This window comes from Marmota marmota, unplaced genomic scaffold (assembly GCF_001458135.2).
Source record: "Marmota marmota marmota unplaced genomic scaffold, marMar, whole genome shotgun sequence".
Classification (NCBI taxonomy): domain Eukaryota; kingdom Metazoa; phylum Chordata; class Mammalia; order Rodentia; family Sciuridae; genus Marmota; species Marmota marmota.
Window position 1 is genome coordinate 73,810,503 of NW_026000026.1, and position 24,701 is coordinate 73,835,203.

At 43.2% G+C, this 24,701-nt stretch overlaps 1 protein-coding gene and 1 non-coding gene across 10 annotated transcripts in view; both read right to left on the bottom strand.

The window, feature by feature from the left end:
- Fgf1 (fibroblast growth factor 1) overlaps nt 1–24,701 on the bottom strand; it is a 94,974-nt gene that overhangs the window by 21,713 nt on the left and 48,560 nt on the right. The window contains exon 1 of one of the 9 annotated variants that reach the window (XM_048811724.1): nt 10,793–11,009. The exons of the other annotated variants lie outside the window; for them this stretch is intronic. The gene's annotated coding sequence lies outside the window, so the exon portion shown is untranslated. Of the gene's footprint in view, nt 1–10,792; nt 11,010–24,701 lie in introns of those variants that run through there. 9 annotated transcript variants of the gene reach the window in all.
- LOC125619229 lies at nt 9,197–9,323 on the bottom strand. The gene has a single exon (XR_007350729.1). It is a non-coding gene; the product is annotated as a small nucleolar RNA SNORA36 family (small nucleolar RNA).

Sequence of the window (24,701 nt, forward strand, 5' to 3'; positions counted from 1 at the left end):
TTAATCACTGAGAACAGGTTAAATGGCTTCACGGAGGCTGCAGTGTTGGCAGAAGCGGGGTTTACCCATGCCTGGCAGGTACATTTGCCTCCTTAAATTTGTCATTAGGTTCTTTTCATTTTTGACCCAAAGGTTGACTCTCTCTACCAACAGCCTCTGCTTTTGCCCCCTGCTGACCTTGAATCAGGACTCAGGCAGTTCTTCATTCCCAGGAGGAGGCCAGATCACTGAGCACTATAAGCCCAGGGAAGACCTGCTGGCCTCCCTCTGTCCCAGCCCACCACAGCCTTCAGCGGCTTCTGCAGCAGCCTCCTGGAGTTGCTCTTACAGAAAGCAATTCCATCATAGATCAAGGCACCAATCTGAATAATTTGTCCTTGTGACATTTAAATTGGGACTGATGTTGGAAACCTTCATTTGTTTTCTCTGCTAGTTTGGGTATATTTCTCCTAATGTGCAGCCACATGGGTCATTCATTGAACCCTGTTTCAACTGCTGTTTGAGTTCTCTCCAAAGACCCCCAAAGCAAATTTTGCACATACGATAAGAACTATATTTAAAGTCAGACCATCCCAAATGACCCCTCACATATGGTGAAACTCTGTCCAATCCTCTTCACACAACATAGTGACAGGGAGAAAATTAATTCTATTTGTGTCTGCTTCACAGGGCAGCAGCAGAGTTGACCTTGCATAGCACATTCTAATCTTCTCCTAAATTTCCACTCTCTCTTCCAAATCACTCCCTGTCATCTGAAGCCTCTTAGTCTCTCTGTGCCCATTTCAGTCTCAGTCTCTCTCTGCTCAATTTTAGATCCCCTTCTCTTCCCTCTCCCCATCCCCAAGGATGGAACCCAGGGCCTCACACATGCTAAGCATGCTCTGCCACTGAGCCATGCTCCAGTCCTGGGGATCCCCTTCTGTCCCCTTCACCTATCACATTCCCATTACACAATGCCACCCCTTGTTAAAATACAACTTAGATAGATAGATTGATAGATAGATAGATATTTTTTTCCCAAGCATTTCCTAAGTCATTTACTTAATTTGGTATACAGGAGATAACAATCATATTCTAGTGGTTGCCATTTAACTGTGAAAATAGGAGGGTGGTTTTTGTTTCTTGTAGTCTCTGGGTCTCCTCCAGTGGGGATTTCTGTCTGCTTTTTTCCCTGATGGTGGGACAACGGCATGTTAAGGATCCAGCCCCAGTGAACAGTCTCCATGAAGTAGTTTTCTAAGTGTTGTGCACGGATTTGACTCCATTTGCATTCTTGCTTCCACTCCATGGGGGGTTGGGGGGAAAGAGGATGCAGCAGCAGGCTGGCTGTTGTTAGAGGACCAGCTCTGGCCAAAGATGACACTAAGGCTTACATTCACCTGTGTGGATAGGCCGGGCTTATCGGTGCAGAGATCTCACCAGCTAAATGACTTTGGCCCAAGCCCAGCAGGTCCTCAAGGTTCCCTTCCTCCTGACCATCATGTAACACGTAGTTAAACAAGGCCACCCTCTGCTTTCTGCCTGTTCCCCACTATAAGATGCACAGTCATGGGGTGACTATATTCTTCAGATGGCTACTATAATCCTGGAAAATGGAACATAGTCCTGGAGCCTACACCGAGCTGATAGGCCAGGGCAAGAGGATTTAGCCATCAGCCAAAAACCCCAGGGGGCACGAAAAGCTCTTATTTTTAACTTTATTTACAATTCACCTATCTTTTGAGCTGTGGTTGGTCTGAAGTTCTCTGCCAATCCACTATTTGTTTAGGATAGGAATAAAGGAAGTATATGACATGATAAAACCAGAAGGCAGCAACCTTAGCAGGCCCTTGGGGATTTACACAAATTGCTCTAATAAATGAATCCATTAACTAAGTGAAATCAGGCATTAAGCATAATGGGAATTTATGAGCTCTGCTTCTCATTACTATTTTCTTTTTATTGGCTGTCAGGGGAGGGGATTATCTGTGTTTGTGCTGGAAGATAAAGAAGATCAAGCCCAATGAACTCTATGTCATCATTATGCACTAAGTCCAGCCCTTGGAGATTTGGGACAGTGGTGAGATTTTAGGAAAGCCAGGTGATTTTCTTGATTTATCAGTGACACCAAAATGAGAGGAGCATGGAGTCTACTAGAACATCTGTGTGAGACTGACACACTTGGTCAGCTGTGGCCTCTGGAAGAGACCCTGAATTTGGACACTCAAACAGGACATGAGGTGGACACTCCTACCCAGGAATACAGCAGTCACATTACAGTGTGGGATGGTAAGCAACCATTGCACCACCCTACCTGCACCCAAAGTGGCTGGGAAGAGGAGTGGATCCCTCCTTCTAAGGTGTTTCCTCTAATAACCCTCACCTTCCCTAATACACGGAGGGGTCAGGTTAAATAGGAACAATATTCACAAAAGCCCTTGGGACAGTTTAAAATTGTAATTTGACCTATAGGAGACAAGATTAACTGGTTATATTGAACTAGTTGAAGCCTGGTGTGGTCTAGGTCATTTATGATTAAATGCTTCATTTAAGATAATTTTTCAATGGGCTTGAAAATAGAGGATTTTTCTGTTTTTCTTTTTGCAGTGCTAGTCTCCTGCTCTCCCAATGAGCTACATCCCCCATCCTGAAAGTTATTTTTCATTCCCTCCCAAATTTAAGCTAAGTCCCTCTTCCCATTATTTAGGCCACAAACTGCAGAGAGGAGCAGGAGGCAAAGGTAAACCATGGTTGTATAAGAGGGGATTCAGATCCTCTTTCAGACTGGTTCTCAGCTTATCAGCGGCTATTGCAATGACGTTTATTAAACTTGCTATTTCTAGGAGACATCTGTACTCAGCTTGGCTCTGGTGATGAAGCTGGAAGGAAAGTCTTATGGTTTTAGAAATCAAGGAAAGGCAAACATTGACATTTATTTATTTATCCCCTTCACTACCTATGCAATACAGAATACCCTTAAAGCAGGGCATTTTGAAAAGTATATAAAGCCTCCAAAAGTAGATGTGTGTGTGACAATTAAGATAATCATGTCCTTAAACCCAGCATATAAAAAAACAGGATTAGCTTTGGTTCCAAATTGGTTCTAAGTTCTTATTCCTTCCTTTTCTTCCTTTTTAGGCATCACCCAAAGCCTTAACTATTCCTTAGAGATACTAATTAACTTCAGATTTTGTTAAGTCAAATATGCATATTAAATATTAAGGGTAAAAGAAGCCAGGCATGGTGGCACACGCTTATAATCCCAGTGGCTTGGGAGGCTGAAGCAGGAGGATTGTGAGTTCAAAGCCAGCCTCAACAACTTAGCGAGGCCCTGTGCAACTCAGTGAGACCATGTCTCTAAATAAAATACAAAAAAGGGCTGGTGAAGTGGCTCAGTGGTTAAGTGCCCCTGAGTTCAATCCCCAGTACCAAAACAAAAACAAAATGTTAATGGTAAAGAGAAAACAAATGGAATGTGTTAATTCCAACCAGTACTTGTAGGAAATAAATAAAACTTCATGGAAGTGTCAAGAAAAAAGAGGAAGAGAAGAGAAAATTTTTAAAATGCTCAAAATTAGGTGGAAGAATTAACCCAAATAGATTTGTAATAACAATAAATGTAAATGGACTAAATTATCTAGTTATTGGATTTAAAAAATAATCCATACACATTTTGATTACAAGAGATACATTTAAAAGATAAGAATGTAGAAAGTAAAATGATAAAAAACTAAGCTGGGCATGATGGTTTACACTTGTACTCCCAGTTACTCAGGAGGCTGATGCAAGAGGATCACTTGAGCCCAGGAGTTTGGGATCAACCTGGGCGACATAGCAAAGCCTTGTTTTAAAATAAATAAATGAATGACTAAATAAATAAATAAGATGACCTTCAAAGGTTAACAAAATATTAAAATTGGCTATATTAATATCAGATAAAAATAATTCTAAGGCAAAAAGAATGATTAAGGGTAAAAGGAATTATTCCATAATGATAAGTGGAAACACTAAACAGAAAGATAAAAAAAATCCCAAGTTTGTGTATACCTAATGACACAGTCTCAAAATATATAAGACAAAAAATTGACAAGTATATAAAGAGAAATTAGCAAATCCACAATGGTGATGGAAGATTTTAATACATTTCTGTCATAAATGGTAGAGCAGACAGTCACAGAATATTAATGAGAATGTAGAAGACATCCTGAAATATACAACTAGGATGTTTAGTTGAACAAACATCTAAGGGAATCTTCACCCAACAGTGAAGTGGACAGAGGTCTTCTCAAGGACATTGGAACATTTACCAAAATTGCCTAAGGCAAGATGCAACCCAAACAGAAGAGTGAGTTTCCTTCAAACAATTCTCTGAATAGAAAATACTTCCAACCATCCATTTGGTGACAAGGTCCTTTCACTTTTACCTTTTCTTTTAAAAAATTATTTATTTATTTATTTTAATTAGGTATACATGACAGCAAAATGCATTTTGATTCTTTGAACACAATTGCAGCCCAACTTTTCATTCCTATGGTTGTATGATATAGCGTCACACCATACATGCAGTCATACATGCACCTAGGGTCATGATGTCCATCTCATTCCACCATCTTTCCTGCCCCCATGCCCCCTCCCACCCTCACTTTTACCTTTTTAATGTCTCCTAAAAACACCCTCCCTTCTCCCTCCTCACTGGGCTGCCTTAGAGCAGAGCCACACCTCCCGTCTCTGGGCTGCTGCGGCAAGCTGCAGTGGTCCCTCTTCTCCAGCTCTGCTCCTTCCAACCACTTCCAACCCTGCTGCTGGTGACCTCCTAACTAGGGATCTGGTAATCGCTCCCCAGTTGAAGATCTTTGACTGGATCAGTGGATCTCTACTGCCTTCAGAATAAAGCCCAGACTCCTACCTATGAGGCTTTCTCTTCTGCTCTCTGCCTACCCTGGTGACCTGTCCTCTTACTGGTCTCTTCTCACAGTCCCCCACACCCTCACGCTTGCCCAGGCCTTGACCCACACGTCCTCCTGCTGCCAGCAGTCATCTCTCTCCTTACTCCGACTCTTCCAGGGGCCTGGCTAAGTCATCCTCGCCCTCCAAAAATTCAGCTAGATAGTTCCTCCTCCAGAAGGCCCTCTTTGGACACATCCCCCAACCTGACCTCTGCCCATTCCCTCCACACACACACACACACACACAGAGTTCAGATGAGCTGATTGATTCTCTTGGGCTCCCAGCACTCCTTTTGCTTCATGGCAGCACTGGGTGTGATTGCCATGGGTATTTCCCACCGCAGCCCCTCCATGGCTTCCTGCTGCTCTGTAGTAAAGACCAAAGCCTTGAGCTGGCCTGTGGGGCTCCAGGAGGACCAGCCCAGCTTCTTCCCCTGGTTTATCTCCATTACACTCCTTCTCCAAACTGCCTTCTATTTCCTGGAAAGCGCTGGCTCCCTCTCACCCTAGGACACTTGCCCCCATTCTGCCCTCTGTGCTGTGCTCTCCTCCTCTCTGCTCCACCCACCTGGTTTACTCCTCATTTTTCTTCAGATCTCAGTTCACTTGCCAATTCCCCAAGAAAGCCTTTCCTGGCTTCCCTTAACTGGGTCAGGTTCCTCCAGTTCTCACAGGACCATTTAATATTTCTTTGGAGGATTTACATCAGTTTTTAAATATGGACTCATTCCTGTGATTAATTAATGTCTCCTTCATGACAGGACTGTCGGTTCCATAATAGTAGAAACCACTCTGCGTGGCTCACCATGGTTCCCAGTGCCTGGAAGAATGCCTGGCATCTGATGGTCACTCGACAAATATTTTTTGAGTGAGTGGATGAATGTAATTTAACTCTGCTTCTTGACTGTCTCCTTCATTAGTGTCTGAGATGCTGGGAAAGACATTTTTTCCTTTTCTTTCTGCATCTAGCATTTGGCAAATGCCTGGATGTATCAGTATCCGGTGCAGCTTGTTGACTGAATATCAAGGCAGCCCCTTCTCAGGAGGCTCTAGCATAGTATCCTACAGACATCGACAGAGAAGCTAAACCAAGAGCCAGCATTTGATTTAATTGGGTTCAGTTTACAGTGGAGTACCCTGCCTTGGTTTCTACCAGGCCTAAATTCTATTCCTATTTGTAACAAATATTTCCTTACTTCTTTGAAGGAAATGCTAGAGAAATCAAGGATTTCAAAAGTTAAAGGATCAGATCTTTTGGTCCCAAATCTGACCTTGTTTAACCAAAACCAAACCAAAAAAAAAAAAAAAATTGTAGGGCCTGAAAAAAATATTCCAGCTTTTGTTATTTCTGCCAGGGAACATTGTCAGACTGGCAGGGACCCTTCTCAAACCCTCTGGTGAAGGAATATTTGTTTTCTTTGTTTTTTTTTTTTTTTTTTGGTACCAGAGATTGAACTCAGGGGTGCTTAACCACTGAGCCACATCCCTAGTCCGTTTTCGTATTTTATTTAGAGAAAGGGTCTTGCTGAGTTGCTTAGAGACTTGCTAGGTTGCTGAGGCTGCCTTTGAACTCTTGATCCTCCTGTCTCAGCTGGGATTACAGGGTTGCACCACCACGCCCGGCTGGGAATGTTTGAACTAAGAGAGACACTGTGTTCTTTGCTGTCTGTATTTGCCCTATTCTACCCTCAAGTGATATGTAAGGGGTCTGAGGCTAGGAGTGTGGCCTTGGTTGACTGGCCTGGACAGCATGCTATCCTCAAATCAATTCTGTTCCATGAACTATAATTCATTTTCCAAAATTAACTGTAAACTGTGAACTTCACTATGGAATAGACTTAACAGTGGTGTGCAGGAGATGGCTCCTGCAAGTGTTTGCAAACCAATTACTACACATTCAGGAATTTTGCTGCTGGCTGTTAAACCATTAGTAGCTTCAAATCAGCTCCAATGAGGATATTTATATTACAGAAATTGGCAAGTGCTAGAAATCGGGGCCTCCCTCCCCCCTTTCTTTTTCTCTCTTTTGATAGTTGAATTACCAGCATACTACTAACCTTGGATTTAAATCCTGGCGGGGAACTCATTAGTAAATGACTTATTCTTACAGGGTCTCAGTTTCCTCATCTGTAAAATGAAGCTTCATAGTAGTAGGTACTGCACAGAGTCCTTCTAAGTATTAAATGGTGATGCTTACAAAATGCCGAACCCAGCACTTGAAAATCTATAAGGCTCAATAGGCGTTAGCTTGACTGTCACCATTCACATATCACCATTCATGAATCCTCTTGTTAGTTTTGATCATCAACTGTGCTATTGATTTAGAACTGAACAAACTTGATCTGTAACATTTACTAATACTTTAGTAATATTTGAAAAATGTCCTTTTCTAAGGGATAAGCTAGGAGTTCTATCATCACCGTGTGCAATGACGCTCTCTCCTCAGTACTCAGTATATTTTTTTACAAGTGCATGTCTTACTGTCCAGGATGACGGAGAACCTAGGGATTTAATGGTCCTTCTCTCTGGTTCTTTAGGATCCTTCTAATCCTAAAAATCTCCAAGTCACTGAGCACAAACCGTTCCCCAGCCTTCCAGAATCAAATATTCAAGAGAGATCAAGATATCATACTTTAGATGTCAATAACTTCTACTCGGAGCTATCTAGGGGAGAAGGTTTCAGGTGTCCTGGAAATTTAAACAAAAAAAGAAAAAGCAAAGAAAGAAAGAGGAAAAGAAAGGCTGAAAAATCTCTCTTCTCCAGTTCTGAAGTCTCAAAGGCTCTGAACACTCGAAGTTCTTTCATAACTCAGACACAAACTGTCATTTTTAGTTATCTCACTTTGTCTTAGTGTTTATATATCTGGTACAAAATTACAATTGTGTTTGATTCCAAGTTACTGTCCCAGATGCCACTGGAGTTATTTTGTAATATATGAGTAATACTAACTTCTAAAATTCTCAGAATTCTAGGTTCTGAAACACATCTAGTCCAAGGTTTTTCAGATAAGGGATTGTAGTAGAAATGGGTTTCTGTCTTTAAGGAGGTCACAGTCTAGCCTATCTGACTCATCAAGCCATGCTTCAGAAGAGACAGATACAGATTCTTGGACCAAGTGTAAGTGGCAGAAAATGGGGGCTGTTAGTCTAATCTAGGTGCAACGCGAACAGCCCACTCCCAGTGTTGGCTCCCACACTCCTTAATGAAGACTAGAGAAATGTAAGGTGTGCATCCACATGTGCACATATGCCCAAGGATTGCCTCCATCTGGGGTTTCTTCCCTGGATTTAGGATCTTTTATTCTCTGCAGTTAGTGGATCCACCCCAAAATACATCCTTGTTAGGGAGCACCCTGCAATTGGAGGTCAGGAATTCTTTTAAGTGCTTGCAGAAAACAGCTTCCAATCTGAGAGGAAAACCAGATTGCTTCCTGGTGCAGCGGTTCCATGCTCTGCTGGCCCCAGTTCTGTCTGAGCTTTAATGGTGCACACTGGGCCAGAGTATCCCGCCGGCTCGGGGCCATCCCGAGGACCTGCACACTTCTTAAATGGAAATCCTTCCTGCAAACTGAAGCATTAAAGCCCAGGGATTTGAGCCAAAAGCAAAGTGATTCTGCAGGGGTTCTTGCAACTTCACGCCCCTCCCTTTAACCTTCTCTTATTGATGTGTCTCCAAAAACCTTTTTAATGTGTTGTATGAGTTCCAGTCTCCAGAAGCAGCCCAGCAAGGACATTCCTTCTCTAAGTAAGCCCTCTTTCTATCTCATAGGAAGATAGTCTGTTCACTGGTTTGATTTTCTCCCCCTTCCCTTCTCACCTAGACAATGTAATCTCTCCAATCTCTCCAAACTCAGTGTTTTGAAGTATGTATTTGTTATCTATTTGGAACTGCTGAAGGCTTGCTCTTATCACAGATTACCCAATAGCCCACTTTAGACATACACATAAATAATCAAGCACATCCACAAATAATGCAATAGCAACCAGTACTTGAACATGTACTATGTACCAGATACGGTCCTAAGCACATTATATACTTTTTTTTCCCCCATACTGGGGTTTGAACCCAGGAGTGATTCTCCACTGAGCTACATACCCAGATTTTCTTTATTTTGAAACAGGGTCTGATTAAGTTGCTTAGGGCCTCACTAAGCTGCATACAACATATTAATCATTGTGGACAAGCTTGTGATCCTCCTGCCTCAGCCTCCTGAGTCATTGGGATTACAGGTGTGCACCATTCAACCTAGCAGGAAGGCTTTGCTTTTGGGCAGGGTTGGCTGGGAGGTAAATGAATAGAGTAACACTTTCTATGCTATCACTTACTCTAGCCTATTTTAATGTCTGAAAGTTAAAGTAAGAGGAAAGAGAGCTACCCTAGAAAAAACTCAAGGCATTGCTTGTGTGTGTGTGTGTGTGTGTGTGTGTGTGTGTGTTGCTAGGGATTGAACCCAGAGCCTTATGCCTGCCAGGTAAGTGCTCTGCCACTGAGCCACATTCCCAGAGCTTTTTAAAATTTTTATTTTGAGCCCAGGCTGGCCTCCAACTTGCTATCCTCCTCAGCCTCTGAAGAGCTGGGATCATAGGGGAGCCCCACCGTGCCTGGCAAAGATTCTCCTTCTCACCTCCATTTTACAGCTGAAGAGGCTGAGGCTTAGAGAGTTGAAATCTCAGTCACTTTCTAGGATCATACAGCTGCACAACTGTCACAGCTCAGACCTGAAGGGAGATTTTCTGATTCCGGACTCCCTGATTTTAATCCCTGAATCATTGTGGACAAGAGAATAAATGTCGTTGGGCTGAGAGATCCTTCACCCTCTCTGTTCTTTTTACCCCACCAGCATCTGTAACTCATGCAGCCTTCGAGATGTTCTGAAAGAGGTATCTGCCTTCACTGAAATGGGGTCTTTGAAGTGCCTCCTCTGACAGACTCTCCCCTTCCTCAGTGGTACAGTGGCCACCTTGGGTGCTTTCCTGGTTGTCACTCTGGTACCTCCTGAAGGTGACCCAGCATCATGGGATACCAGCTGGGCCCTCATCAGAGCAGCCATTTGCCATTGCTGATAAAGGATCCAGGGTGGCCTGAAAACACAGAGTAGTGGGTGAACGGTCCAATTTCAAGAGGCTCCAAGGGCTCTGAACTTGAGAAGTCTTCATGAGCTGAGAGTCACAGACTTGGATTTTGTATTTTGCTATGTCATGAACTCCTTGCAGAACTGGCAAATCCTTAACCTTTCTGTTCCTCAATTGCCTTATCTGTAAAATGAAGTTGTTCGGGGTGGAGCCCCAGGCTGGGGATGTGGCTCAGTGATAGAGTATGTGCTTAGCATGTGAGGCCCTGGGTTCCATCCCCAGCACCACCATAAAAAAGGAAGAAAAGAGTGCTGGACTTGTCAGGAGGAGGGAAGAGAACAAAGCCAGGGAAGGATCTCACATACAGTGAGTTCCAGAAAACGCCAGGTATTATAATTGTTAATTAGAGCCTGTGTCTTATTAGGTTGACTATTTGAATTTTTAAGGCACTGGAGGTTTCACAGAGCATTTTAGAAGCAAAAAAAGCCTCTCTGAGTGACTATTGTGTGGACAGAACATTAGGTACTTTATTCTCCCTTTGTATTTGCTATTCCTCCTCCTACGGCTACATGAACACCCCCCACCCAGGCCCCCCAGCCAAGACAACTGGGATGGAGGCTGAACAGCTTATCAAAGCAAATCTGCAACTTAGTCAAGAACAAAACCCTCAGTCCCAAGACATCAGTTTATGATGTCACCCCTCTGTTGGACTGCCTCATTTCCAAAGGACTCCTGCTCACTGAAAAAGTAAAAAAAAAAAAATAAAAAATAAAAAATAAAAAGGACAAACTCACATTTTTGTCAGACAGATGATAGATACCCAGGTGGCTCAGGAAGAATGGTTGGCAATCCCGGCATGCAGCTTTGTGTTTAAGGTGCTTGGATACGAGGGAGGAATGTAAACCCCATAGAGCTCTTTCCCATGTCATGGTCTATTCTGGATCTCTAAAGGGGGCATGGAGGCCCCAGCTGGGCCCCCAAGAGCTACATCCTGCAGAGGCATCCAGCACCATGCAGGAAGCCGGCAGGAGAGCAGGGCCCTGGATTTGCAAAGGGACTCAATGGGTGTCACAGCCAAAGGGCAGGAAGAAAATAGTCACTGACCCCGGTGCCAGCCTTCCAGGGCTCAGCTTTTGCAGAGCCTGTTTTAGGACAGTATAAAACTTGTTCCCTTTTTGCATTCTTTCTTTTTAAGGACTTTGGCTATTTTTAGAGATTCCTTGTTCTTGCCAACTCCCCTTGATCCCCTATGAATAATACAAAGGGGACCATTTTCCCGTATGCACTCTTTTCTCTGTTTCAATGTCACCCAGGGCATTCAAGGTCTCTGGGCTGTGTCATTGCTTTCCACACAGGGGTCCGCACGCAGCCTAGCCATTGACAGGAGCCAGGTGGGTTTTATGGAAAGGAGATGGAGCAAAAAACATCACTACAGGGCCTGGGAAATGACTGGTGTTTGATAAGGAATGAATGCATTTGGAAGTGAGTTGAAATCTGGTGTCCAAGAAGCTGGCCCAAGAGATAAGTCTAGCCCTAGCCTCCCATGTCTCCAGGAAGGCATGCATTACAGTTAAGACACCATTTCTCAAAAAAATGGCGAGGGTAGGTAGGTACCAACAACCGCCACAGCATACTCATCGTTAGATGAGGTCTCTTAGGAGAGATTAGTCTTGGCAGGTAGCTCAAAGCATGGTTTGCTTCCAGCCCTTCAGCTCTCCATGGTCTCCCTCCTTGTTTATTTCTTTTTGGGATCTGACCTTTCAAAGCCATTTATCTCCTTCAATGTCCACTGGCCCCTATCATGTTTTAGAGATCAAAGAAGACCCACTGGGTTGGGTGGGGTGGTTTGAAAAGTGGAGAAATTTTAAGTTATCGGCCTTTGAAAAACAGGTTAGGCAACAAGAAGCAAGGAGAGACCTGAGAGGGGCTTCTCTTCCCTTCTCTGAGCTGTGCCATCTTTTGCACATAATTCCTCTGGACAGCCAGAGATCCTGCATTCCTTGGCTCCTCCTGGCTTGGTCAGGTGCAAGGGGCTCTTCTTGGAATTTGATAAATCTAGAACTTGAGATAGTCCCGTGGGGTGAGGAGGACAGAAGGCAGAACATTCTCCAGTGTTTTATGATAGTGTACTCTTGAACTCTTAATGGCATAAATTTTCTATAGATCTGTTCTTACAGAAAATAAACACATAGATGGGTGTTGCTTTTCAAAACTGTCCTTCATAGGAGTCAGTCACTAGGCTATGTAGAAGTTTGATGGATTTGATTTGAAAAAAAAAAAAAATCTTTATTAACACATAGCATTTACAGGCAGGGTATCTGCCCCCCTGAGTCTGTGTAGGGCCCACTCTGTCTAAAGAAGCCCCCCTCACTTCCGTGTTTTCTTTCCCTCCCTAAATGTGTTTCTTTCATATCATTCATGATAATTCATAGTTATTGTTCTTTCTCAAGCTACATAACTGTATACACACAAAAATGTAATCTAAGGGCCCATATCAGGCTTGGTTTGCTCACATTGTATTGTCAGCACTCAGCACTGTTACTCATCCTGTCTTTTAGAAATTGTTATTATAATTCAAATTATTATAATTATATTATTGTTCATATTTTGTTCACCATGGATATTTTTGCATTACAGTGGAATTTCGGAAAATATCACGTGAAGCTATTACTCAGCGTGATGACGGAGTGAAGTGTTTGCTTGAAGCAAGTGCTTGCCTCCCATCACCCTCATCCACCCCTGTTAGCTGGTTGACTTCTCCAAGGTCTATTAATCAAGCCCTTTGACTCTAGTCAAGGCTCAGCAAATGTCCACGCTTATTACCAGGCCCCCAGTAGCCCCACTCCAATCCACCAGCACCTCCAGCCTTACCTCTAAAAGAGCATGCTCCCCACCACCTCTTTATGCTGTTTTCTCCTCCTGTCATTTTTATACAATGAACCTGAGAGATCTCTTTAAATCTATATCAGATTGGTCACTGCCTGGCTTGAAACCTTCCATGGCTTTCCTTTTTATTTATTTTTTTTGTGTGCTGGGGATCAAACTCAAGGCCTTGTGCATGCAAGGCAAGCACTCTACCAACTGAGCCATATCCCCAGCCCACAGCTTTTCATTTCTATAAAGTAAAATCCAAATTCTTATCACGGTCTCCAAGACCTTCATGACTGCCTGCTACTCCCACCTTTTGTCCCTACATGTCAGTCACCCCATTCCCTCCTGGATCCTTGAGCTCACTGCAGTCTTCTCGGGCTGACTTCCTACAGTGTGTTCCCTTTCCTGCAGTCTCCTTCCCGAGGGTGGCCTCTGGCTGACACCTTTCAGATGGTGGCTGATGCACCACTACATTGGAAGGCTTCCTGACCTCCCCACCATTCTCTTTTGGAGCCTCCTGTGTCTTTCCTTCCCAAGGCTAACCACTGTTGGTTAATTAATTGATTAATTGCATATCCACCCACATGAGTGGCTGTTTGGTCTCTTCTCCTCTAGACGGTCAGCCTCTGGAGGGCTACAAAAGACATGTTTATTCAGCTCCTTCCCAGTCTTCACACAAGGGCCAGCACAGAGGACTGAATCAAATATGTGTTAAGTGAACGAGGGAGGGAAAGAATAAGTGAATAAATGAATTTTTCAGATTGCAAATTTGTGACCTAAGGACGCTGCCACACACTAAGGCATGTTCATGTCCCATTCTGATCTCTGTTGTCATGACCTTTGCTCTTCTAAAGCAAGCCTTTTCCCCCTAGATTATTTTTATAGAAAAAAGTGAAGCAAATATAGAGATAATTATTGATTCTCACTCATCAAGTCCCTGTTCCCTATCACCAACATCCTCCTGAGAGCCTGTTGCAGAATTCCTAGGAACCACAGGAAGTAAGTCCACTAACCACTTGAAATGCTCTTTCAAAAATAGATTGGTTTCTTCCTGCGGAAGGGCCTCTTTCCTTAGAGCAAACATTGCAAAGAAATTTTATCTGTTTTTAGGCTCCTCCGCCTCCAATCAGATAAATCCCAGCAGGATTTATCTGGACAGACTCAGAATCCTGTTCTGAAATTGTCTCCCATTTGGCTGAGTTATCACTTGAACCAACTGCTCATTTTTTATTTCCATGCTATTGTTTTTATATTAAAATGATAAGATGGACTCAAATCAGGGCCTCAGGAACTACTGGGATATTCTAATGCACGTTGATATTCCAGAAGGGCTTTCCTGTCCTCTAGAGGCCATCACGTCCCTCAGACTGAAGTCTCAGGTGTGCTGTCTTCATCCTTTTGATCGATCACTCCCTTCTTAACAAATTTCTAACTTCTAACTTCTATTTAAATTACCGATGAGCAGTTTCACTTACTTTTAATTTCCCCTTTGAAAGGAAGCTTCACCTCTCAAGTGCAATTGCAAAAACTTCCCGTAAGTAGAAGGCAGTCAGAAAGATAAACTCCATGAAAAGATGACCCTGTCACTGGCTTCTGGTCAGATGCCTCCCACCTCCTCCCGCCTGCTGAGCCCTTTGGCCTACAGAAAGGGCAGCGGTTCCTTTGGCTGGAAACATAATTGTCCTCACACAAAAGCTGTCTCCCTGAATAATCATAAAGATTTAAGGAGCCCTAACAGGGTTTTTTTTGGACTCATCTTAGTGCTGCTCACAATCTCTCCTGTATCTTGGGGTGCCTGCCCCTTACTAGGGAAGCAAAGGACTGGTATTTAGGTCTGTTGCTTTACTGTTGTTATTATTTCAACAAGTAAGCAGTATGGATGCCAGTCTTCTTAGGAACTCTTAAATATGAGGGAGTGTTAGAAAAATTAGGAATATAGATAAATCACCATAAAGTTTCTAAAGACTGTGTATGATCATTCTTTTTTCTTGTGATGGAAATTGAACCTAAGACCGTGTGCCAGGCAAATGCTGTACCACTGAGCTACACCTCACCTGCGTGACTGTGTATGATCATACATGCCAGCATTAACTTCTCTTTTTTGTTAATATGTAAGCAGTTTAGAAAATGAAAAAAATGTATACATTATATGCTTATATTATAAATATACATTATATATTTGTTATAAAATAATTATAGAGAATCTAATTATTATTGATGCTCTTTTATGGTCTGAATTTCTCAAAACGTTAGGAATGTTTTCCTCATGAAGAACGTGCACATCTTCATTTGTAAGGGGCTGCGTGGGATTTCATTATACCAACACGCTATGCTGAGTTAACTAATCCTTGATTGTTGGACGTTTGATTTGTTCACCATTTGTTCCCATTATCAACAAAATTGCTGAAGTCATCTTTGTGCATTATGTTATTATTTCCTAAGGGAGAATTTGGAGAAATTAAATTCCTGGGGAAAATCATGTCCATTTGATAAGGTTTTTAACTCAAACATTTCAGGAAGTTTCTACCTGTTATGGGCTTAATTTGTGCCCCTGGAAGTCAGGTGTGCTGAGGCCACTGGGGGCAGAATGCCTGATACAGCATTGGTTGACGCAGGTTTGAAGGCGTCTTTTGCCCCAGACTCCCTGACCCTCCTCTGCAGTGCCCTCCTTTCCCCTCTCTGACATCTGTTTGAAGCTCATATCCTTACTTCTTTTCCTCATCTTATTTTTTCTTTCCAATTGACACATTATCTTACAAGGGGTACAATGTGATAATTCAATACATGTACACAGCTCCTTCTCTCCTCCATGTGATGCTGGGGAATGGGACCGCTGGGCTTTTTCTAAAAACAGGCTGACTCTCCCCTTCCATGGAGGAGGGCAGACAGCCACTTTGGTTACAGTCTTTCCTTTTAAGACTCTGCAACAGAGAGTGCTCGGTAATGAACCAGAACTGGATATCACTCACCAGATGTGCCCAGACTGATTGCTCATTGCCGCATAAAACTGTATAATTTATACTTTCCCTTTTGATTTTCTTATGCCTTTTCCATTTAATTATAAGCATCAGAAAGGCAGGGAGACCGACCATAATGGTTTAGACCAGAGATTTCAGAATGGGGAGACCTGGCTTCCAGTCTGGCTCTGCAGTAAGTTAGTGAGTGGCTTTGGCCAAGTTCCTTCATTTCCCTGGGTCTCATTTTTCTTGTCCATGGAATGAAAATGATAATAATAGTTTGCAGGGTGATTAGGAGGATTAAATGAGATAATGCATGCAAAACACCTAGCACATACTAAGGTCTCAGTTCACTTGCGTTACCGTCACTGTCTTGCCCAATGCCATCTTTCTGTTGTATTTAGCACAGGTAGAGTTCAGTGTCAACTGAAGTGAACAAAATAAACAAGACATGCCCCTTTGCTTCCTCCAGAGGTGATATAACAGCATTCATTTTCCTGCACATCCCAAGTCTGGTTTACTTTGAAAAGGTTTTCAGCACTGTGGTTGGAATCCCCAAGAGTAGCTTCCTACTGGAGCTGCCTCTTGTGTCCTTGGCACAGGACATACCATGGCACTGGCACCCTGAGTTCACGCCCCCTGGGTGCAAGAATCATGTCAGAGTCCCTGTCCTTGGGGTTCCGACCTGCTGGGCTGAGCTGGGGCACCTGTGTGTCCAACAGGACTCCACAGGGAACCCTGAGGCACACCTGAGTGTGTCACCCCCAGGTCTGGGGGAACTGTTTCTGTCCCAAGGTAGAGGAAAGCACTTCAGCCCAGAAGGGAGGGACGAGCTTGGTTATTTTCCTCCTTTTGTTTTCTTTAAAAGCAACAGCCGGGGAACACTGCCCATTTTGATATGTTTATTTTTTCTCTTTCTTTCCATTACTCATATTTCCTTTACTGAATTATTGTTTGTTGCTACTAGGGGGAAGCAAGTAAAAACAGAGGGTGAGGCAAAATGAGGGAGGCTGCTTCTCAACCTGCTCTGCAGCCACAGGTGAGGGGGGTGGGAGCAGCAGCCAACGCATCTGGGCTGCCTTTGGCTTGCTGGGGCTTTGCTTTGCTGATTGTGGTTGTACCTGGTGGAGAGGCCCAGATTTCTCTGAGCTGAGCCAGAATCGGTTCTGAAGGATCAACTGGGACCTAATCACAGCACATAAACAGGCAATAAGTCGAACTCGTGCCTCCAGGGTGAGGAAGGTCACAAGGCTGGGAATTGCTAAAGGGTGAGGTCCTATGAAATTTTGTTTTCTCTCAGCCTCTTATTTGGTTTGATAAAGTTGCTCCCAACTGTTTACCCATCTGAATATTCATTCATTCACTTGACACATTTAATGAGAACTTAGTATGTGCCAGATAGGAGGAATGGAGTAAAGAAGAAAGCAGAGGCAGGGAGGCCCTCTTGGAGTTTGAATTCTAGTGAGGAAGAAAGAGCCCCAAGAGGCGTTTCAAGAGGGTCGCTTTCCTGGCTGCTCCACAGCATGAAAGCAAGAAAGCAGACAGGCAGCTTCTCAGCAAGGTGGGTGAACAGAAAGAGCCCCATGCAAGGGATTCGGCGTGAACTCAGTGTTACTGTGGCAAAGTCCAGGGCACCATGGGAGGCAGGTAATAAGTGACCTACAGATGCCTGGGAGAGGGGAGGACTTCCTGGAGGAAGGGGTGGTCATGTTGCTAGTGAGTGGAGAGAGAAAGGTAGCAGATAAAAGTGTATACAAAATTCCTGATTCCAGAAAGAGCATGTTTCACTTGGGGAACTGAAAAGTGCATCCTGGTTGAGGAGAGAAGGCTGTGGCTGGGGAAGCTGACAGCCGGATCACCCTAAGCCTGGCAGGCATTGAGCTGAAGGACTGTGGGAAACCACTGAACAATGCAGGCTATGAAGTGACATCCCTGGATTTGCATCTTAAGAATGTCACTCTGGCTGCTGGGTGGAATACAGGAGGCAGAAAAAGGGAAAGTACTTGCTATTGCCCAAGTCGGAGGCTGCAGACCTCAATGGAGTGGTATGTGTGGGTACGAGCCAGAGATGGTGTCACTGTTCAGAGTGATGGTTCAGATATCCTGGAAGTATTGGCCCGGGAGCCTGCTCCAAGAGAGACTGCAGCATGTAGTCAGTGCATTGTATCAGGAGATGAGCTAAACTTGGATTTAAATAGTGTACCACCGAATACCAAGACATAGAATTCCCACACAGGGTAGTGCTACTTTGGGACTGTGGGCTCATTGGTCTTCAGTAGCCAATTTGGAAATGAGGCACCATGACAAATCAGTAGATGACACATGTTGCTGGGGAGCCAGGGTTCCCCCGCTGCCTGTCATGCCAGGCTGGGGCACTCAGGGCTGCTCTCCATGCTTTGGCATCCTGTCCTCGACTCACTACCGGTGACTGAACAAACTGTCTCTCCATCAGCAGCATGAGCATGTCCTCAAGAACTGAATCTCCTAGTCATGCCACTATAATTTACAGAGCCTAGAAGACAGTGTCATTTCTGAGTGGCTTAACCTGGTTGGGGTGGGGCAGGGAGGAGGAGTGGGACAGCTGGCTTTCCAGATGCCTCTGAACTTAGGCTTGTGTGCATTTTGCTGATGCCAGGGGAGATAGCTGAGACTGCCTGGTGGGCTTCATTCATTCATTCACTTTATAAATGCATGAATTTATAAATGGTCATTAGGAATCTTCCTTGTGCAGGGTGCCATGTGCACGCCTGTAATACCAGCATCTCAGGAGGCTGAGGCAGGAGGATTGCAAGTTCAAAGCTAGCCTCAGCAACTTTCAAAAAATGAGGGTGGTGGTGGTGCTGGGATGTTGCTCAGTGGTTAACCCCTGGCTTCAATCACTGGTACCAAAAAAAAAAAAAAAAAAAAGAATCTATTTTGTTCTGGTTCCATTCTCAAATGGTGAGCAAAGCCACAGAGCTTCTATTCTCTGTAATCTTACACTCTGGTGGCCCACCCTTCCTCCAAGCTCTTCTCAAATGGCCCAGGGGTTCCCTGGTATTGAATCCAGGGTTTGAGGACTAGTGACCTCAATAAGAGAACTTCTAGATCTCAATGTCCCAAGCTTGTTCTCACCTCTGGGTCTTTGAACTTGGTTTTCTCTTGGGCTGGTGTCTACCAAAGCTGCCATCTCTCCCATTACCTCAGAAAGGAAATTTCTCCCTCAGAGCAGGCCTCATGCTGTTTGCTCACCCATTTCCAAGCTCTACTCCCCCAGGACAAAGCCCCGTCTATCTTATCCCAGTGTTCAGCACAGGCTGGGCGCCTGAGATGTGTTCAATAAATATGCTGACTCACACCATCGACTAAGAGCAACTCAAAATGAATTGACAACTTACATGTAAGGCCTGAGGCTATAAAATAACTAGACAAAAACACAGGAGAAAGGCTTCTTGACATTGGTGCAGGCAATGATTTTTTTTTTTTGGATATAATCCCAAAAGTATAGGCAACAAAAACAAAATAGACAAATGAGATTGTATCAAACTAAAAAAGCTTCTGTACAGAAAAAAGAAAGAAAGGAAGGAAGGAAGGAAGGAAGGAAGGNAAGAAAGAAAGAAAGAAAGAAAGAAAGAAAGAAAGAAAGAAAGAAAGAAAGAAAGAAAGAAAGAAAGAAAGAAAGAAAGAAAGAAAGAAAGAAAGAAAGAAAGAAAGAAAGAAAGAAAGAAAGAAAGAAAGAAAGAAAGAAAGAAAGAAAGAAAGAAAGAAAGAAAGAAAGAAAGAAAGAAAGAAAGAAAGAAAGAAAGAAAGAAAGAAAGAAAGAAAGAAAGAAAGAAAGAAAGAAAGAAAGAAAGAAAGAAAGAAAGAAAGAAAGAAAGAAAGAAAGAAAGAAAGAAAGAAAGAAAGAAAGAAAGAAAGAAAGAAAGAAAGAAAGAAAGAAAGAAAGAAAGAAAGAAAGAAAGAAAGAAAGAAAGAAAGAAAGAAAGAAAGAAAGAAAGAAAGAAAGAAAGAAAGAAAGAAAGAAAGAAAGAAAGAAAGAAAGAAAGAAAGAAAGAAAGAAAGAAAGAAAGAAAGAAAGAAAGAAAGAAAGAAAGAAAGAAAGAAAGAAAGAAAGAAAGAAAGAAAGAAAGAAAGAAAGAAAGAAAGAAAGAAAGAAAGAAAGAAAGAAAGAAAGAAAGAAAGAAAGAAAGAAAGAAAGAAAGAAAGAAAGAAAGAAAGAAAGAAAGAAAGAAAGAAAGAAAGAAAGAAAGAAAGAAAGAAAGAAAGAAAGAAAGAAAGAAAGAAAGAAAGAAAGAAAGAAAGAAAGAAAGAAAGAAAGAAAGAAAGAAAGAAAGAAAGAAAGAAAGAAAGAAAGAAAGAAAGAAAGAAAGAAAGAAAGAAAGGAAAACTGAAATGGTTCAAATGACCCTATCTCCTTTGAAATGAGGGGTGGCTGGAGGAGGACACTGCACCAGTAGCTGGAAGTGGTCAAAAAGAAGGGTGGGGCTCTCCAAGGACATTTGAGCTGGGGCCTTTGAGGGTGAACAGGAGTTTGCCAAGGTGTGGTCAGGGGCTGGTGCAGGCCATATGCATCTAAGCCTGTGTCAGCCAGGGGAGGAGGTTTTGTGATCCTCATGGGGAAGGAGCTGGAAGAAACAACAGCTGTTACCCTAGAGTGGGCAAGGCATTCAGGATGATCCACGGGTTGCAGGGGGCTGCAAGAGTTAACATAATCTTTTTATAGGACAAATGCTTCTCAGGGATCATTGCTGCCTCCATCCTGAACCTGACTTGATCCCTACCAAGCCAAAATCCATTTCCTCCATGGCATCCTGTGCATGTTGGCTGTAGCTGTTTGTGGCAGCCTCTACATTCTACCCTGCAATTAGAGTTATTTGCATCCTCTGCTCGGGCTCCCTGATGACCCTTCAAGTCCTCGAGGGCAGGGATTGGGTCTGGGCACAGCTGTCCCGCTGTAGACATGCCCTCTGGCCATACACTTTTATGTGCTCAGTGAATATTAATTGATGCTCATATCCTCAAAAAATGAGGATATCTGGGTTTTACTTTGGAGACAAACCTTTTACAAAAAGAGAGAGTTTTGACGTGAGGGAAGGAGAAGATAATTTTGAACCACACTAGGTGGTTCATCCAACCAAGAACGTGGAATGCTTCAAAATTTGCTACTGGGGGTTGGCCAGGATAAAAAAAGGAAGTTGTAGGGAGCAAAAAAAAGTTGGGGGGCAATGGGAATTAATTGCCTATATTTCTATGGGTCTTGATGGTGGTAAAATGCCATTGCGACTTATCTTGCTTTGTCCCTGCTACTCAAGGCTGTGAATGTCCAGGTCTGCTCTGAGATTTTTGCCATTTGGTTAGTTGGGTGATTTGGGGTTTGTTTGGATTTTCTTATCTTCTTATGTTTTCTATGCTATTTCTTTCTTTGTTTTTAAGAGAGTTTATTTTCTCCATATGCAGAATGTTTTGTCCTGAATAATCTAGTCAAAGGCATCTAGAATATATTTTCTCATTATTTAATGAATATTTTGAAAGTTTAATTAGTATTTAAACTGAAATTCATTTCAGATGGAAATTTGGATCACTACTGAAGTTATAAAACTGGTTCTCACTTGTGACAGACGGTTGCTGTAAAAGTAAATGTAATTTTAAAACAAAACATATATAGCTAATTAAATCTAATTTATTTGCACTCTGTTAAGTACTTCACTTACCTCTTGCTTAATCTATTGTAAAAGTGACCACAGTGTATATGCTGTTACTCCCGTTCTCATTCCTCAGGTACAAAACTGAGATCCTGAGAAATTAAGCGACTTCCAGGTTTAGGAGGTATTTTCAACATGCAAACTACTATCCGGCTTTTGTTTGCCCATGGAATATGTAACGAGAACCTTGTTAATTTCATGGAGCTAAAAAGTAGAACAAAAGGTGGCATTGGAGATGATTGACTTTTAAAATAGATATTTGTTTAAATGTTTACTCTCTTAAGTAAAAAGAAAATCTAGTGAAATGTGAACAACAAAACAGAAAAGCCAGAGGAAAGCAGAAGTGGTTTTCTAGGAAGAACAAGTTCATGCACCTACCACAGTACAGTCAGAGGAGCCAGTCAGCCCTCGACTTCCTGGGTCCCCCAGTAGATGCCCTGGGCTGTGACATCTCACTTCAGGACAAGGAATGGTCTGGTGAGAGAAGGGTTACCAGGGGGCAGAGAAGGGTTATCAGGGAGCAGAGACGGAAAGAAAGAGCCAGGTGCTCTGGTCCCTTGTTGCCTGTACCTAATTAACTGAAATTAAGTTCATTTTCCGGTTCCCTTGGACTTGGGGCGAAGTCCTTGTGGAGGCCTGACGGGATAGTTTGTGGGGCCATTTCAAGGTCAGGAAACTCAGAGCCCAGCAGCTTTGTTTGCATCAGCAAATCCAGCTGCATCTTGCAAGCACCGGATGGGCCTCAACTCCCAACATAAAACAGATGTCTGGGCTACAAAGAAGGAACACACAGGACTTCTGATCCGGAGGACTTTGTCTTAATGGCTTGGAAAAAGGACAGAAGGTAGGTGGCACACAGTTATGCCAAGAATTGACAGCAGCAGCAGTGGGGGAACAGACCTGGCTTTGTGTTGCCCTAGGCACGTGGGATCCACGAGGAGGTGCTTGGAATGGCTTAGGAAGGCCACGTGGAATCCCTGCCTGCACTGCTTTTGGCTGGGCTGTGGGAAGAGGTGGGGTCCCCTAAGCCAGTGAAGGGGAAAAGGGATCACAATGGACATTTCATTTGGAGCTTAGCCCCAGACACCAGTCTTCTGCTTTTTGTCAGCTAATATTACTGAGTGTGATGCATATCATAGGTTATGTTGTAAATCTCTCCTAATAAATAAATGGTTGCTTGATTAGGTTAATCATGCTACACATCTTTCAGGCAATGCTTACCAGCTAGAAGTATTCATAAATAATGAAAAACCAAATCCTGCCAGGTGCAGTTGCTGTAATCCCAGCAACTTAAGAGGTTGAAGCAGGAGAATCATGAGTTCAAAGCCAGCCTCAGCAATTTAGCAAGGCCCTAGGCAACTTAGCAAGACCCTATCTCAAAATAGTAAATAAAAAGGGCTGGGGATGTGGCTCAGTGGTTGAGCACTCCTGAGTTCAATCTCTGGTACCAAAATAAAACAAAACAAAAACAAACTCCCAAATCCTAATTAAACGACATGCACCTTCCCACGCACAGTATCCAAGGCACCCAGAAAGCCCCCATGGCTTCTGTCCACTCATTCAAATGGTTCAGTTTGTTTCCATATCATGATGTATTCTACTAATTGAGATTCATTTAGTAGATTTGCAAACTTAAATATTGTAGTACAATTCTCCCTTAAAGAAAAGAACTCAACAGGTACAATAACAATTTAAGATACTAAGAACTGTGATTTTAAAAGGCAATATCAACATATATGCATCAGGAAAAGAGACCAAAAATTACACACACATGCACGCACTCACCATAAGGACTACCATACACCCTCCAAAATATGACAACTACCATCGCTGGATGGTAAGCTTAAATTTGTTTTTTGTTTTCTTCTTTTTATTTTACAATATTTTATGAAGAGCATGTATTTTTATATAATCAGAGAAGTTTTATTTAAATAATAAATTTTAAAATACTATATATACTCCTTGCTGTAGTCTGGGAGTTAATACTTTAATTTACTGCTTTTACAAGGTTTTCTTAAGGAAAACAAGGCTTTTCCCCTCAGATAAGATTTGGAATTTCTCAGTAGAGAACAAAAACTGTCCTTAAGATTCCAATGGTATACCCATGAGAGAGGGCACAGCTAAGGATAAGGCTTCTGATCCCCTTTTATGAACTTAGTGTAGAAAAGAGTGTTTTTGCCGTCTCAGTGACCATTTTTCTTCATCTGACCCGCGCCCTGTCCTGTCTGTCGATAGGCTCCTCATTACAGTAAAGCAGATTTACATTGCTAACCACAGTTTGCTAACCACAGGACTGCAGCCAAGTCATTTAACATCTTTGTGCCTCAGTCTGCTCATCTGTAAACTGACAGGCTTATGATGAGGAAGAGATGAAATGCCCCACCTGAGCTCATGGTAGTAGCACAAGCCTGAAAGGCTAGCTCTAATCACCATCCCGCTGACATGTCCCCAGCAGGCATCGTTTCTAATCAGCACGTGAAGAACATTTCTCTGATTTACCTGGGCCCTGTAATCTCCAGATGTGTGGTGAGACTCTCCTTTGGCCCCAGGGAAAAAAAAGGAAGAAGTTCCTGCTTACCTGGCTGGTCTCCTGCAGAGGTGGCAAAGCCTTTGGTGGAGTAGTGAATTTCACTCCCAAGAAGCCCCAGGAGCCTGCTGCACCAGGGCTGGCTGGCCTCAGTAATCCTGAGCTCTCTATAAGCTGTTCCTCTTGGCTACTCTGACTCAGAATGTCTTACGTCATCCTGAGACAGCGTTCTCCTCCCCACCTTCCCAATTTCTACCTGCTGTTCTGGACATTTGTCATCTTCTTGACTGCGCAGCATCTGAAGCCACACCCCACATATTTGAGAGTTACCCACTCCACCTATCTCCCCCTCACTCCCCTCACAGACACACACACACACACACACACACACACACACCATTCATGCTGAGTGATTTGTGGCCACCAGACCTTCCCAGTGACTCTGCGAGCCACATGGCATTCTCTAATTTTCAGGAGTCAGTTTCAGTTGCTTACAGTGAAGAAACCCAGCCAGCTCCTCCTTGGCCTTCCTACCTGTGTGGCCTAAGTCCTCTGGCTGGTGGTTCCCAACACTCCCTGGGTTTCCATTTCATATCGTTTATTTATTGGTTGTGACATGTTATTATTAGTGTCTGCTTGTTCCCCTAGACTGTTAGCTTCGTGAGGA